This window comes from Trachypithecus francoisi, unplaced genomic scaffold, assembly GCF_009764315.1.
Source record: "Trachypithecus francoisi isolate TF-2019V2 unplaced genomic scaffold, Tfra_2.0 Lachesis_group5, whole genome shotgun sequence".
NCBI lineage: Eukaryota > Metazoa > Chordata > Mammalia > Primates > Cercopithecidae > Trachypithecus > Trachypithecus francoisi.
This window is the reverse complement of record NW_022681470.1, coordinates 145,278,253-145,290,361: the sequence shown is the minus strand read 5'-3', so window position 1 is coordinate 145,290,361 and position 12,109 is coordinate 145,278,253.

Here is a 12,109-nt window from a genome sequence, read left to right as displayed (position 1 = left end):
TCCCAGCACTTTGGGAGGCCGAGACGGGCGAATCGCGAGGTCAGGAGATCGAGACCATCCTGGCTAACACGGTGAAACCCCGTCTCTACTAAAAATACAAAAACTAGCCGGGCGAGATGGCGGGCGCCTGTAGTCCCAGCAACTCGGGAGGCTGAGGCAGGAGAATGGCATAAACCCGGGAGGCGGAGCTTGCAGTGAGCTGAGATCCGGCCACTGCACTCCAGTCAGGGCAACAGAGCGAGACTCCGCCTCAAAAAAAAAAAAAAAAAAGAACTCTTCTCTACAAAAAATACAAAATATTAGGCTGGTGTGGTGGTGCACACCTGTAGCCCCAGCTACTAGGGAGTGGGAGGTGGGAGGATCACTTGAGCCTAGGAGGTTAATGTTGCAGGGAGCTGTGATCCTGCCACTGCACTACAGCCTGGGTGACACAGCAAGATCTTGTCTTAAAAAATAAAAAATAAAAAAGGAAGAAAAAAGATATAAAAGAAAGGCAAAGTCTATTTCTGCTCTTTTTGATTGTCAAGTAGACTTTGTGACTCATTTTTAACAATAGAATAAGGCAGAAGCAACAATGTGGGACTTCTGAAACTAGGACATAAAATTCACTGATGCTTCCTCTTTGTTCTTTCTTTGGGCTTACTCACCTGGGGAAAGCCATCCGCCATGATGGGAGGAAGCTCAAGCAGCTCCATGGAGAAGCCCACGTGGTGAGGAACTGAGGCCTCCCGCCAACAGCCGCATACAGCAGCCACCTCGGAAGGGGCTGGGTGACAGAACAAGATCATGTCTTAAAAAGAAAAGGCTGGGCACAGTGGCTCACGCCTTTAATCCCAGGACTTTGGGAGGCCAAGGTGGGCGGATCACGAGGTCAAGAGATCGAGACCATCCTGGCCAATATGGTGAAACCCTGTCTCTACTAAAAATACAAAAACTAGCTGTGTGTGGTGGCATGTGCCTGTAGTCCCAGCTCCTCAGTCCCTCCTCGGGAGGCTGAGGCAGGAGAATTGCTTGAACCAGGGAAGTGGAGGTTGCAGTGAGCCAAGATTGCACGACTGCACTGCAGCCTGGGCGACAGAGTAAGACTCCGTCTCAGAAAAAAAAGAAAAGAAAAGAAAATTACAGCTCATTGTTGTGAATAAGGAATTGTATACCCTATCACTGAAATAAAGGTACAATACTGGGCTAACACAGCTAGAAAGTGGTTCTAGTCACACAGCTAGAAAGTGGCAGAGACCTGGCCGGGTGCGGGGGCTCACGCCTATAATCCCAGCACTTTGGGAGGCCGAGACGGGTGGATCACAAGGTCAGGAGATTGAGACCATCCTGGCGAACACAGTGAAACCCCGTCTCTACTAAAAAAATTAGCCAGGCGCGGTGGTGGGTGTCTATAGTGCCAGCTATTCGGGAGGCTGAGGCAGGAGAATGGTGTGAACCTGGGAAGCGGAGCTAGGAGTGAGTAGAGATCTCGCCACTGCACTCCAGCCTGGGCAACAGAGCAAGACTCCATCTCAAAAAACAAAACAAAAGAAAAAAAAAGACAGTGGCAGAGACCCACCCCACTTCTCCAAGAATAAAATCCTATGGAGCCCCTCAGCCTGGTCTAAGGAAGTCCTAACATTAACTGGCCCTAATAAATTTCTATTTCAGGTTCTAAGTATTCTGGAGGTTTCAGAAACCCCTTTTCTTGTTATTGCTCACGTTTCCACCTCTGCCTCAGTTACCTGGAATTATTTCCAGCTCACCTCTGCGCCTTTGCCTAGGCATTCTCCTTTACTAGAAGGGACTTCTCTTCATCTGTCTTCACTCAATCACCTTCCACCATGACACTCTCCTTGACTATCTTCCTCATGTCGGATGAAGTTATGAAATTGAATAATTCAACATTTCTGCCAGGAGCGGTGGGTGGCTCATGCCAGTAATCCCAGCACTTTGGGAGGACATTTCTTTTCCTTTTATTTTATTTTATTTATTTATTTATGTATTTAGACAGGGTCTCACTGTCTTCCCCAGGCTGGAGTGCAGTGGCACAATCATGGCTCACTGTAGCCTAGAATTTCTGGGCTCAAGCAATCCTCCCCACTCAGCCTCCCAAGAAGCTGGGACTACAGGCATGTGCCACCACACCCAGCTAATTTTTTTTTTTTTTTTGAGACGAAATTTCGCTCTTATTGCCTGGACTGAAGTGCAATGGTGCGATCTTGGCTCACCACAACCTCCATCTCCCGGATTCTCCTGCCTTAGTCTCCCAAGTAGCTGGGATTACAGGCACCTGCCACCATGCTCGGCTACTTTTTTGTATTTTTAGTAGACACGGGGCTTCTCCATGTTGGTCAGGCTGGTCTTGAACTCCTGACCTCAGGTGATCCACCTGTTTCAGACTCCCAAAGTGCTAGGATTACAGGTGTTAGCCACCGCACCCGGCCTCTGGGTAATTTTTAAAAACTTATTCAACCATGCACAGTGGCTCACGCCTGTAATCCCAGGACATTGGGGGGCTGAGGGAGGAGGATTGTTTGAGCCCTGATGTTCAAGACTAGGATGGGTAACATAGTGAGACCTTGTTTCTTTTCTTTTTTTTTTTTTTTTTTTTTGAGACGGAGTCTCGCTCTGTCGCCCAGGCTGGAGTGCAGTGGCCGGATCTCAGCTCACTACAAGCTCCGCCTCCCGGGTTCACGCCATTCTCCTGCCTCAGCCTCCCGAGTAGCTGGGACTACAGGCGCCCGCCACGTCGCCCGGCTAGTTTTTTGTATTTTTTAGTAGAGACGGAGTTTCACCGTGTTCGCCAGGATGGTCTCGATCTCCTGACCTCGTGATCCGCCCGTCTCGGCCTCCCAAAGTGCTGGGATTACAGGCTTGAGCCACCGCGCCCAGCCTTTTTTTTTTTTTTTTTTGAGACAGAGTCTCGCTCTGTCACCCAGGCTGGAGTGCAGTGGCGCGATCTCGGCTCACTGCAAGCTCCGCCTCCTGGATTCATGCCATTCTCCTGCCTCAGCCTCCCGAGTAGCTGGGATTACAGGCGCCCACCACCACGCCCGGGTAATTTTTGTATTTTTAGTAGAAACAGGGTTTCATGTGTTAGCCAGGGTGGTCTCGATCTCCTGACCTCGTGATCCTCCCGCCTCTGCCTCCCGAAGTGCTGGGATTACAGGCGTGAGCCACCATGCCCAGCCAGTGAGACCTTGTTTCTACTAAAAAATAAAAATAACAGGCCAGGCGCAGTGGCTCACGCCCGTAATCCTAGCACTTTAGGAGTCTGAGGCAGTTGGATCACGAGATCAGGAGTTCAGGACCAGCCTGGCCAACATGATGAAAAGTTGTCTCTACTAGAAATAAAATACAAAAAAAAAAAAAAAGAAATAAAATACAAAAATTAGCCTGGGGTGGTGGCAGGCACCTGTAGTCCCAACTACTTGAGAGGCTGAGGCAGAGAATTGCTTGAACTTGGGAGGTGAAGGTTGTAGTGAGCCAAGATCGCACCACGGCACTCCAGCCTGGGCGACAGAGTGAGACTCCATCTCAAAAAATAATAATACTAAAAAACAAAATAAAAATAACACCCTGGCAACATAGTGAAGCCCTGTCTCTACAAAAAAAGAAAAAAAAAAGAAAGAAAAAAAAATTAGTGCTGGTGGTGCATCGCTGTAATCCCAGCTACTTGGGAGGCCAAGGCACGAGAATTGCTTGAACCTGGAAGGCAGAGGTTGCAGTGAGCCGAGATCACACCACTGCACTCTGGTTTGTGAGACTCTGTCTCAAAAAACAAACAAGAAATTAGTGAGGCATGGTGGCGCACACCTGAAGCTTCAGCTACTTGGGAGGCTGAGGCAGGAAGAGATTGAGACCAACCCGGCTAACACAGTGAAATCCCTTCTCTACTAGAGATACAAAAAACTAGCCGGGCGAGGTGGCGGGTGCCTGTAGTCCCAGCTACTCAGGAGGCTGAGGCAGGAGAATGGCGTGAACCTGGGAGGCGGAGCTTGCAGTGAGCTGAGATCCGGCCACTGCACTCCAGCCTGGGTGACAGAGCAAGACTCCGTCTCAAAAAAATAAATAAATAAATAAATAAATAAAATTTTATTATACTGATGGGGTCTTGCTAGGTTGCCCAGGCTGGTATAGATCTCCTGGTCTCAAGCGATCCCCCTTAGCTTCCCAAATCACCAGGATTAGTGGTGTGAGCCAACTCGCCCAGCCTTTGATTGTAAAGCTGTTGGAACTTTAAATTCTTCTTCTTCTTCTTCTTCTTATTATTTTTAAGATGGAGTTTTTGCTCTTGTTGCCCAGGCTGGAGTACAATGGTATAATCTCAGCTCACTGCAACCTCTGCCTCCCAGGTTCAAGTGATTCTCCTGCCTCAGCCTCCTGAGTAGCTGGGATCACAGGCACACACCACCATGCCCAGCTAATTTTTGTATTTTTAGTAGAGACAGGGTCTCACCATGTTGGCCAGGCTGGTCTGGAACTCCTGACCTTGTGACAGACCCACCTTGGTCTCCCAAAGCAGTGGGATTATAGGAGTGAGCCACCATGCCTGGCCCAAAAATTTTTTTTTTTTTTTTTTTTTTTTTTTTTGAGACGGAGTCTGGCTCTCTCGCCCAGGCTGGAGTGCAGTGGCCGGATCTCAGCTCACTGCAAGCTCCGCCTCATGATCTTCCTATGTTGCCTATGCTGGAGCACAACTATAGTGGCCATTCACAGGCACAATCACAGGTCCCTGCAGCCTGGAACTTCCAGGCTCAAGTGATCCTCCCAACTCAGCCTCCCGGGTTCAAGTGATTCTCTTGCCTCAGCCTCCCAAGTAGCTAGGATTACAGTCATGTGCCACCATGCCCAACTAATATTTGTATTTTTATTAGAGACGGGGTTTCACCATCTTGGCCAGGCTGGTCTAGAACTCCTGACCTCGTGATCCACCTGCCTCAGCCTCCCAAAGTTCTGGGATTACAAGTGTGAGCCACCGTGCACTGCCTTTCTTTTTTTTTTTTTTTTTTGAGAAGGAGTCTTGCTGTGTTGCCCAGGCTGACTGGAGTGCAGTGGTGTGATCTCAGTTCACTGCAACCTCCGCCTCCCGGATTCATGCCATTCTCCTGCCTCAACTTCCTGAGTAGCTGGCACAAGTGCCCACCACTATGCCCAGCTAATTTTTTGTATTTTTAGTAGAGATGGGGTTTCACCATGTTAGCCAGGATGGTCTCGATCTCCTGACCTCGTGATCTGCCCGCCTCGGCCTCCCAAAGTGCTGGGATTACAGGTATGAGCCACCGCGCCCAGCCATTAACCACTTTTAAGTGTACAGTTCGGCGGCCTCAAGAACATTCACGTTGTTGTGCAACCTTTACAGCAATCATTACATTTCATCTTGTGAAATGTAAATTCCGCCTAATTGAGTAATAACTACCCCCAACCCCTGGTAACCTCTAGTCTCCTTTTCCTCTCTGTGAATTTGACAACTCTAGGGATCTCCTACGAGTGGACACAGAGAAGACAATACTTGTCTTTTTTTTTTTTTTTTTTTTTTTTTTGAGACGGAGTCTCGCTCTGTCGCCCAGGCTGGAGTGCAGTGGCCGGATCTCAGCTCACTGCAAGCTCCGCCTCCCGGGTTTACGCCATTCTCTCGCCTCAGCCTCCCGAGTAGCTGGGACTACAGGCGCCCGCCATCTCGCCCGGCTAATTTTTTGTATATTTTAGTAGAGACGGGGTTTCACCGTGTTAGCCAGGATGGTCTCGATCTCCTGACCTCGTGATCCGCCCGTCTCGGCCTCCCAAAGTGCTGGGATTACAGGCTTGAGCCACCGCGCCCGGCCTGACAATACTTGTCTTTTTACCTCTGGCTGATTTCATTGAGGATAACGTCCTTAAGGTTCGTCGACATTGCAGCATGCGTAACAAATAGCTTTTTTTTTTTTTTTGAGACGGAGTCTCGCTCTGTCGCCCAGGCTGGAGTGCAGTGGCCGATCTCAGCTCACTGCAAGCTCCGCCTCCCGGGTTTACTCCATTCTCTCGCCTCAGCCTCCCGAGTAGCTGGGACTACAGGCGCCCGCCATCTCGCCCGGCTAATTTTTTGTATTTTTTTTAGTAGAGACGGGGTTTCACCGTGTTAGCCAGGATGGTCTCGATCTCCTGACCTCATGATCCGCCCGTCTCGGCCTCCCAAAGTGCTGGGATTACAGGCTTGAGCCACCGCACCTGGCCACAAATAGCTTTTAAAACATATTGCGGGCCGGGCACAGTGGCTCACGCCTATAATCCCAGCAATTTGGGAGGCCGAGGCTGGTGGATCACTTGAGGTCGGGAATTCAAGATCAGGCTGGCCAACATGATGAAACTCCGTCTGTACTAAAAATACAAAAATTAGCCGGGTGTGGTGGCAGGCGCCTGTAGTCACAGCTACTCGGGAGGCTGAGGCAGGAGAATGGCGTGAACCTGGGAGGTGGAGCTTGCAGTGAGCCGAGATCGCGCCACTGCACTCCAGCCTGGGCGATAGAGTAAGACTCTGTCTCAAAAAAAAAAAAAAAATTGCACCAGCCTTGGCAACATGGTGAAATCCCATCTCTACAAAAAAAAAAAAAAAAAAAAAAAAAAATTAGCCTGCCATGGTGGTACACATCTTTAGTTCCAGCTACTTGGGGGCGCTGAGGCAGGAAGATTCCTTGAGCTCAGGAGGTCAAGCCTGTAGTGAGCCAAGATTACACCACTGCACTCCAGCCTGGGTGACATAGTGAGACTCCTTCTCAAAAAAAAAAAAAAAAAAAAAAAAAAAAAAAATTGCATACGGCCAGGCAAGGTGGTTCAGATATGTAATCCAAGATATGTAATCCCAGCATTTTGGGAGGTCGAGGCAGGAGGGCTGCTTGAGTTCAGGAGTTTGAGACCAGTCTGGGTAACAAAGTGGGATCCCGTCTTTATAAAAAATTAAAAATTAGCCAGGTGTGGTGACACATATCTGTAGTCCCAGCTACTCAAGAGGCTGAGGCAGGAAGATCACTTGAGTCCAAAGGGTAGAGGCTGCAGTGAGCCGAGATCATTTCACTGCATTCCAGCCTGGCCAAGAGAGCAAGATCCTATCTCCAAAAAAATAATAATAGTAATAATAATTGCTGGCCAGGGGCGGTGGCTCATGCTTGTAATCCCAGCACTTCGGGAGCCTGACGTAGGAGGATCATGAGGTCAGGAGATCAAAACCATCCAGAGAGGCCAACATGGTGAAACCCCATCTCTACAAAAAATTAGCTGGGCGTGGTGGCACACACTGTAGTCCCAGCTACTCGGGAGGCTAAGGCAGGGGAATCACTGGAACCCGGGAGATGGAGGTTGCATTGAGCCAAAATTGCGCCACTGCAGTCCAGCCTGGTGACAGAGCAAGACTCTGTCTCAAAAAAATAAATAAGATGGGCGCGGTGGCTCACGCCTGTAATCCCAGCACTTTGAGAGATTGAGGCAGGTGGATCACGAGGTCAGGAGATCGAGACCATCCTCCCTAACATGGTAAAACCCTGTCTCTACTAAAAATACACAAAATTAGCTGGACATGGTGGCAGGCGCCTGAAGTTCCAGTTACTCAGGAGGCTGAGGCAGGAGAATGGCGTGAACCCGGGAGGCGGAGCTTGCAGTGCGCCGAGATCACGCTACTGCACTCCAGCCTGGGCGACAGAGCGAGACTCCGTCTCAAAAAAATAAATAAATAAATAAATAAATAAAAATTGTATGGGAAGATATTTATACTAATAAATCATTCAGCCAGATGTTGTGGCTCATGCCTGTTATTCCAGTACTTTGGGAGACAGAAATGTGAGGATCTCTTGCGCTCAGGAGTTCTAGATCACCTTAGGCAACACAGTGAGATCCTGTCTCCAAAACAAAGAATATCATGTGATGTGTATATCTGCTCTTCGGATGCAACTTGACATATTGAATTTTAACTGGAAATTCTAACTATAGCCCTTCTCAATGTAGCAGGCTAAAGGATCTTTTTTAAAAAATGGCTTTGGCTGAGCGTGGTGGCTCACGCCTGTAATCCCAGAACTTTGGGAGGCCGAGGCAGGCGGATCGCAAACTCAGGAGTTCGAGACCACCTGGCCAATATGGTGAAACCCCGTTTCTACTAAAAAGTACAAAAATTAGCCAGGCGTGGTGGTGAGCATCTGTAGTGCCAGCTACTCAGGAGGCTGAGGTGGGAGAGTCGCTTGAACCTGGGAGGCAGAGGTTGCAGTGAGCCGAGATCACGACACTGCACTCCAGCCTGGGCAAGAGAGCAAGACTCTGTCTCAGAAAAAAAAAAAAAAAAAAAAGGCTTTCTTTGTTTTTTTATATATTGAGATGGATTCTCACTCTGTTGCCCAGGCTGGAGTGCAGTGGCACGATCTTGGCTCACTGCAACTTCCGCCTCCCAGGTTCAAGTGATTCTCCTGCCTCAGCCTCCTGAGTAGCTGGGATTACAGGTGTGTGCCACCACACCCAGCTAATTGTTTTGTATTTTTAGTAGAGATGGGGTTTCACCATGTTGGTCAGGCTGGTCTCAAACTCCTGACCTTGTGATCTGCTGGCCTTGACCTCCCAAAGTGCTGGGATTACAGGTGTGAGCCACCACGCCCAGGTTGTGTGTATATGTATATAAAAAATATATAAACATATATAATATATATACAATATATAAATATATAAATACATCTTTATATATAAAAACATATATATATATATATATATTTTGAGACGGAGTCTCGCTCTGTCGCCCAGGCTGGAGTGCAATGGCCAGATCTCAGCTCACTGCAAGCTCCGCCTCCCAGGTTTACGCCATTCTCCTGCCTCAGCCTCCCGAGTAGCTGGGACTACAGGCGCCCACTACCACGCCCGGCTAGTTTTTTGTATTTTTTAGTAGAGACGGGGTTTCACTGTGTTAGCCAGGATGGTCTCGATCTCCTGAGACCTCGTGATCCGCTCGTCTCGGCCTCCCAAAGTGCTGGGATTACAGGCTTGAGCCACCGCGCCCAGCCATATATGTTTTATGAGACAGATTCTCGTTCTGCTGCCCAGGCTGGAATGCAGTGGTGCCATCTCAGCTCACTGCAACCTCCGCCTCCTGGGTTCAAGCAATATTCCAGCCTCAGCCTTCTGGGTAGCTGGGATTACAGGTGCCTGCCACCACGCCTGGCTAATTTTTGTATTTTTAGTACAGATGAGGTTTCACCATCTTGGCCAGGCTAGTTTTGAACTCCTGACCTCGTGATCCACCTGCCTCAGGTTTCCAAAGTGCTGGGATTACAGGCATGAGCCAGCACGCTCAGTTCCTGTCTTATTTATTTTTAGTAGGGATAATCTTGCTATATTGGCCAGGGTGGTCTCAAACTCCTGCCTTCAAACAACCCTCCCACCTCAAGTGCTAGGATTACAGGCGTCAGGTACCATGGTCACCCAGCTTTATTGATATGTAATTAACATACCATCAATTTCACTTCTTTTAGTATATAATTCAATGAAGTTTATAATGTATTTACAGAATTGTACAACCATCATCACAATCTAAATTTGGAAAGTTTGCATCATCCTAAAAAGACACCTCAGGCCGGGCTTGGTGGCTCACGCCTGTAGTTCACTTTGGGAGGCCAAGGTGGGCGGATCACCTGAGGTCAGGAGTTCGAGACCAGCCTGGCCAAAATGGTGGCATGCACCATCACTCCAGGTTAATTTTTGTATTTTTAGTAGAGACAGGGTTTTACCATGTTGGCCAGGCTAGCTTCAAGCTCCTAACCTCAGGTAATCCACCTGCCTTGGCCTCCAAAAATGCTAGGATTAGAGGTGTCAGTGACTGTGCCTGGTCAGCCTCCTTAAAGGCCATATCTCCAATATGGTTCCATGGGAGGTCTGTGCTTCCACATATGCATTTGGGAGGACGATACAAAATTCAGTCCCTAGCAGCTAGGAATGGAATTGCTGGGTCATATGGTAAGTCTATGTTTTTTCTTTTTTTTTTTTTTTTTTTTTTTGAGGCGGAGTCTCGCTCTGTCGCCGGGACTGGAGTGCAGTGGCCAGATCTCAGCTCACTGCAAGCTCCGCCTCCCGGGTTTACGCCATTCTCCTGCCTCAGCCTCCTGAGTAGCTGGGACTACAGGCGCCCGCCACCTCGCCCGGCTAGTTTTTGTATTTTTAGTAGAGACGGGGTTTCACCATGTTAGCCAGGATGGTCTCGATCTCCTGACCTCGTGATCCACCCGTCTCGGCCTCCCAAAGTGCTGGGATTACAGGCTTGAGCCACCGCGCCCAGCCAAGTCTATGTTTTTTCTTTTTGTTCTTGTTTTGAGACAGAGTCTTGCTGTGTCGCCCAGGCTGGAGTGCATTAGCACAATCTCGACTCACTGCAACCTCTCCCTCTGGGGTTCAAGCAATCCTCCTGCCTCAGCTTCCCAAGTAGTTGGGATTGCAGGCATGCACCATCACACCTGGCCAATTTTTTTGGTATTTTTAGTAGAGACAAAGTTTCACCACGTTGGCCACGCTAGTCTCAAACTCCTGACCTCAAGGGATCCACCTGCCTCAGCCCCTCCGAAGTGCTGGGATTACACGTGTAAGCCGCGGCGCCTGGCCTATGTTTAATTTTTTTTTTTTTTTTTTTTTTTTTTTGAGACGGAGTCTCGCTCTGTCGCCCAGGCTGGAGCGCAGTAGCGCGATCTCAGCTCGCGGCAACCGCTGCGTCCGGGTTCAAGCGATTCTCCTGCCTCAGTCTCCTGAGTAGCTGGAATTACAGGTGCGCGCCATCATGCCCAGCTAATTTTTCGCATTTTTAGTAGAGATGGGGTTTTACCATGTTGGCCAGGGTGGTCTCGATCTCCTGACCTCAAGTGATCCACTCGCCTCGGCCTCCCAAAATGTCGGGATTACAGGCGTGAGTCACCGCGCCTGGTCTTGTTTATTTTTTGAAACGGAGTCTCGCTCTGTCACCCAGGTTGCAGTGCAGTGGCGCGGTCTCGGCTCACTGCAACCTCTGCCTCCCAGGTTCAAGTGATTCTCCTGCCTCAGCCTCCCAAGTAGCTAGGACTATAGGCGCCCACCATCACGCCTGGCTAAGTTTTGTATTTTTTCTAGAGATGGGCTTTCACCAAATTGGCCAGGCTGGTCCAGTACTCCTGACCTTAAGTGAGGATCAGACACTTGTTTTTGCTCTTCCCTCTGCTCCTCATGCCCTCCCAGGGCTCGCCTCACTATGGCGTCCAACTTCTGTTCATCCTCCCAGTGTCTGGTTAAACTGACTTCATCCAGTAACCCTCTGTGATCCCCCAGGAGAGAAGAAGTTGTCTCCATTATTCAGCTTTTTTTCCTCAAGCACCCTGGTTCTTTTTAGTTCTTACCATGGATCCTAATTACAAAAAAAACAAAGCAAAACAAAACATAATAACATCAACAAATTTAAAAAGTTAACATTTCTTGGTCCTGGTGTACTTGATTCCTGGAAGGTAACAGTTATAGCTTCTTTTTTTTTTTTTCTCCGCTCTGTCGCCCAGGCTGGAGTGCAGTGGCGCGATCTCGGCTTACTGTAACCCCCACCTTCTGGGTTCAAGTGATTCTCCTGCCTCAGCCTCCTGAGTAGCTGGTATAGGTGAGCGGCCACCATGCCCGGCTAATTTTCGTATTTTTAGTAGAGACGGGGTTTCACCATGTTGGCCAGGCTGGTCTGGAACTCCTGACCTCGTGATCCGCCCGCTTCGTCCTCCCAAAGTGCTGGGGTTACAGGCGTGAGCCACCGCGCCCGGCCGAGTTATAGCTTCTAATATTTCCTGTATTTCCTGTTGCCCGGTTCAGTCTAGAGCAGGGTCCTCACAATCCTATAAGATCTTGTGGCCGGGCGCGGTGGCTGAAGCCTCAAAAAAAAAAAAAAGATCTTGTAAGATCGGTACCATTATGGGCCCCATTTTCCAAGTGCAGAGACTGAAAGCCCAGGACAATCAAGCGACTCCGCCTCACGGTATTCAGTACATTTTTCTTGAATGAATATGTCTGTGGGGCGTTTGGTGGCCCTGGCATATAGTAGGTACTCAGTAAGTTTTTAACTAAGCGAAGAAATAACTATTCTGTGCATTTTGCTACTGTTTATCCTAAGAGCTCCCCGAGAGCCCGC